Source organism: Diadema setosum, chromosome 16, assembly GCF_964275005.1.
Source record: "Diadema setosum chromosome 16, eeDiaSeto1, whole genome shotgun sequence".
NCBI lineage: Eukaryota > Metazoa > Echinodermata > Echinoidea > Diadematoida > Diadematidae > Diadema > Diadema setosum.
In genome coordinates this window covers 22,694,687-22,700,205 of record NC_092700.1, presented here as the reverse complement: position 1 = coordinate 22,700,205, position 5,519 = coordinate 22,694,687, and the positions used below count along the sequence as shown (strand labels likewise).

Below are 5,519 nucleotides of genomic sequence, written 5' to 3'. Positions count from 1 at the left end.
AAAATGTGTGTACATCTGTTTCTCAAAGATAACAGCATTACAAAAATCATTCGATTATTTGCAAGTTCTAAAAATATGACATAGATATCTACGCTTTCTTCTTAAAATTTAAGAGAGAGTTTGGTATGCCATTATGCTTTTATCACATTGAAAGCAAATCAGCAGTAACTAAACATTAACATGATGGTTAATTAGAAATAGAAAAAAAAAAATGTCATTTACTTCCAGAGTAAAGTTATTAGCTTACATACGTACCACAGTTGAACAAAACCCTGGGAACAAAATTTTCAACAGAACATAATTGTTGTTGTTGTTTTTTTCTGGAGATTAATTATACTATTACCATATCAGACCTTCGCATCAATTTTTACCTTGGAAGACCAGAACATCTACAAATTACAAATTGTAAATAGCACACATAACATTTTTAATCCTTACTGTTGTTGAAGATCAAGTGTAGTAAGAAGTAAATACTTGGGTAAAGAACAATCATTAGGCAGCTTAAACGAAGGGAAAATTTGCAACAGTATTCACTTTAAACACATTTCAATAAACGTCTCATCACAACAGCGATTTGCTGTGCTGCAATTTACATCTGCGTTGTCTGAGAGCTCCCGGAGGGATTAGGCTCAAAATAAGATATGAAAATTTTGCAGGAAATAAGGTTACTATTTCCGTGGTTTTCTGAAATAAGTTGACATGTTTCAATCGACATGATATTGATTTTGAGGGCAAGCATTTACAACAATATTTGATATGAACAAGTGATAGTTTTACCTAAAGTTGATAGTCATCATTTCAAAGGGCAATAAGCCCTCATCATATTTTTTTTTTCGAAATAGAACCTTTAGTTTCATATCAATATAAAAAAAAAAAAAAATCTTTCTTGTGCCTTCATAACGTGAGAATAGTCATTAACACTTCACAGTTGAGTTTTGCGAGTTCTTAATCTAACTGTGAAAGATTTACCTGATCCTATATAAACAATCCGAGTGTTATTATTTTTCTTCTAGAGTTGACTGATCTAGTGCACAATCCACTCCATCTTTCATGAGATTCTGACGGGCGTGCACAGCTGTTCTGAAATCTGTGTAGTTGTTCTTTTCTCTGCTTTCGAACTGCTCGGTAGACCACTGCAGGAAAATGTAAAAGAAATGGAAGAGAATAATTACTACAAAATAAGGCACTCTTTCCGTAAAAGACAGTGAATTTCAACTCTGCTTTAGTTATATCATGTGATTAAATTCTTCATTAGACATGATTGTGTGTAACAAATCCTCTCTCACAGACCCCCTTCCCCTCCCAAAAAAAAAAAAGCAAAGGAAATGAGAATGAGTATTTAATATCGAAATACACTCACAATATATATTATTCAACATCATACAAATACCCCTTGAGGATATACAATGCTGTGTGTTTATTTTTGAGAGAGAATGGTGACTATTTCGTCAGTTTTCATTTCATATTACTTTTTTTTTTCATTGCTAAGGAATGAACTGTGAAATGTGGTATTCTCAAATTATCAGAGAGTCATCATCATGGATTTTGCCGTCTTTTATTTTTTTTTCTTTTATGATTTTTCCAAATGCCGGCTTGTGTCGCCAGTGATAATGACAAAGGTGGGATTCATTTCTTCCCCCTTCTTCTACTTTTGTTGTATGAATTAATAGGTGATTATTCAACTTGTACCTTTTATTGTACTTGATACACTGCATTCCTTTTCTGTGCTGGTCTAGGCTGGCGGTTGGTGTTGACACTGAAAAGAGAGACATGCAAATATGTATTTCAACACGAATGTTAATATCATCTAAAGTAGACGATCGGGTCTGAATATTTGAACTTTCCATAGTACTTAAAACCACGTAACTTAAGAATAGATATTTGAATTCCATGAGCTTTTGCCCTCAACATTGTTATGGGGAGGGGTGGAACGTATAACATGTATAGGATCTACCATGGCTACAATGCATTTTTTTTTTATCGAAATGAAAAAAAAAATGTTTTAAAGAATATGTACAGCTGACTAAAATTGCACCAAGAATACAAAAGAAAAAAGAAAAAATATAAATCAGGCTTCCATAGTTAGCAGGTACAGAGTACCATTTAATATGACTTTATTTTTTTAGGCTTATTTTAAGTGGATAAATTCCTGTATGTATGAAAACACCACAATCACATTCTTCATTCTTTCAAGAAATAACAAACAAGATCTAAGACTACTTCAGTACTTGTGTTTAATCAAAGATGTAGCCCAAACATTATTAAATAATGTTTGGCTACATCTTTGGTTAAACACAAGTACTGACAACAAATTTTGTTGTCCTTACTTTTCTTGCTAAAGTAATGATGTTAATGTCATTATTAGAACATATCGTCTTCCATCAGTTCATGTTGCCACTGAAGACTAAATGGAATTCATCAGTATCAAGCTTTATTGTCATTAGCTTGAAGTCGAAAATATTACTGTTTACTATAAAGCTGTTACTTTTTTAGACTTTTAGACGAAAACTGAATTTGAGGTAGAAGACGTCAAGTCGATGATCATAACAGTATATTAGGGTCCACTCAATGTATTTGCGCATAGGTAAAATTCTTTTGAGAGTCACTACTTCTACTAGACCACTAGTAGTAGTACTACTACAAGTATCCTACATTTACATAGTCATTATTACATTAGTAGAACCACAACCACAACCACACCAATGAGCCACGTTTTGGCAAGCCCACCGAAAGGAAAGGCTGTCATACTCATAGCTCTAAGTTTGCTCTTTATCTTCATAGCTTGCTGTGTTTTTTGTTTATTTTTTTTTTTTACTCATCGAGTTCTTAAATCTTAGTGAAAACTATTATCGAAGGTACTGGACCCTACTAGCAAAGCGTACTGTCGTCCAGTCTGTACAGCCCAATCGCCGTACTTCGCACGGCGTCTGGTCGGGCTAGATCAAACTTAGACCTGACAAAAAACCCATAAAACTTACCGGTGTTACCGCTGATTTTCTTTGTGGTAGCATTAGCTGTTCAGGAGAATATCCATTCCATGACTGCAAAACAGAACAACGGGCATGACTTCATGTTTCACACTGCAGCAAAGCTTGCCTGCCAGTCAACCAGACGGTGTAACTCTGCTTAAGCTGTTGTCGCAAGCGAGAAAGCGGTGCGGCAGGGCAGCGGCGGCACTACAATACACTCACTGCCGCGGCTGAAATGGATCTGCAGCACGTAGCCGTAGGTCTAACACATAGAGTTATGCAGTGCAGCGTGTGTTGTGATGGCCACGATGTTGATACGTTGTTTTGCCGTGCTGACTGTAGCGCGCATGGCCCTGATTTTACACAGCAAAGCGCTGTATGATGACATACGTTCTTTTGGCGTCGCAATTTCCTTCTTTTTTCTTGAGAAACCACCATGAAAAAACAGTGTATGTAAAGATACGTTCATTTGCCGTAACAGCGAAAATGCTTTCTTTGTCATTTCTATACGTATCTCAGGTTACGTTGTTTTGCCTAGCTGGAAACGGCAAAGTTGTGAAAAAGGTGGGTAAGATACGCTTTTTATCTCTGAAATGGTAAACATTTGAGAATTGAGACTTTCACCATTTAAAAGAGCGCATTTTATTTAGGAGCCATATGCTCATAACTAAAAATGCCCAAATTTTGAGTTACGTTCCTTTGCCTTATCACGGCCGCTCTATGTTGATAGGCCCTTTTGTTTCGCTGATCTCCACACAGTCCACACAGTCCTAACGTAAGACGAGTACGCGCGAAATAAAAGTGCGTTGCACTGTGGACTATCATGTGACCTAGGTCACTTGATAGTACACAGTGCAACGCACTTTTACTTAGGTGCCGCAGCTGTGCGCGATCAGCTACGCGCATCGCCCATGGTCTCTAAAGTAGTACCGCGTACCGTACTAATACACGTAGGTACGTATTAGAAACGTAGCACATAGGGCCTATACTGTACGTATTGTTTAGCATCGCGTCGATCGTAGCTCAATCAACAAAATGGCCGCAGAAATCCCCAGATTTGGCCTGCTTAGCGAAGCTGAAATTGATGACTTGCTGCAGGACAGTGAAAGCAAGAATACGAAACGACAGTTGAAGTTTAGTCTCGGAATATTTAAGGATTTTTGTGGTGCTCTAGGGGACGTTGATTTCGACCAGCTCGCGGACATCGACTTGAAAACGTTGGATCAGCTTCTTGGAAAGTTCTACGCGGGTGTGAAATCGCGTAGCGTTAGTGGCGAGTTGTACCGGAAAAAATCCATGCAAGCCTTGCGGTATGGTTTGCAGAAGTATTTTCTGAATTTGCGAGACATCGACATTATCAAGGACACCAATTTTGCGAAATCGGGTCGTGTGTTTAAAACTGTTCTTCGGAAGCTCAAAGTGGAAGGAAAAGCTAGCGTAAAACATCACAAAACTGTTAGTGAAACCGACATGAACAAAATTCAAAACAGTCTGGACTTGGACACTCCGCGTGGATTACAGCGTAAAGTATTTGTGGATATTATGACCCATTTTGCTAACCGAGGAGAAGAAAATTTGCATGATATGAAGGCTGATGACTTTATTCTTAGTGAACAAAATGGTCACCGGTATTTTCGCATCGTCGACAAAGCTAACTGCTACAAAGAATCACCCTGACGACGACTCGAACAGCCAAGGAGGACGTATGTTCGAAATACCTGGGAGTAGTAGGTGCCTTGTGGAAACACTCCTGAAATACAAATCTAAACTAAATCCCAAATCGCCATTTCTTTGGCAAAAACCGAAAGGAGCTGGACGATATGGTGATGGACCTTGAGTTGGAATTCACACTCTTGGAAGTATGATGAAGACGATTAGCAGGGAAGCAGGATGCTCGACTGACTACACTAATCACTGTTTAAGAGCAACATCCATTAGTTACCACTCTTGATCATGCCGGTTTTCCTTCAAGGGATATAATGACTGTTTCAGGGCATAGATCTGAAACAAGCATCAAACATACCGCGCAAACGAGCGACCAACAAAAAATGAAAATGAGTGAAACAATATCTAATGCACTTGGCCATGCACAACAAGAGCCAGGTCCATCTCATCACGGCCAGCAAGACCAGCGATGCACACAAAACCAAACACAACAAACTGCTGAAGTTAGTAATAGTAGTGGTAATATTGATGATGATATTGATGACTTTTTGGATATTTCAAACAGTCAAGTGGAACGTTTGCTAGCTGCAGTGGATAACCCAGAATTGTTCGTTGCTCAGACTCCGGTTGAGAACAGAAATGTGCAAGTTCAGAACCAGAACAGAAATGCGACATTTCAGTTTAACAACGGCGTTGTGAACATTTGTGACCCGCTACAACAAAATGATCCTAAAGTCGGGCAATGTCGATTATTTGAAAATTGCATGATATAATCCCCTAATCTTCCTACTTTAAATTGATATATAACATATTTTATAACAATAATCAGCTGCGGAGATATCAATGTTTAAAAGAGAGCATGTCGGGGCGTCTGGAAAATCACTG

The 5,519-nt window shown here is 38.1% G+C and overlaps 1 pseudogene; it reads left to right on the top strand.

The window, feature by feature from the left end:
* The first annotated feature begins 4,004 nt into the window (after positions 1 to 4,004).
* On the top strand, positions 4,005 to 4,920 carry LOC140239710 (uncharacterized; annotated as a pseudogene).
* The last annotated feature ends 599 nt before the right edge of the window (positions 4,921 to 5,519 follow it).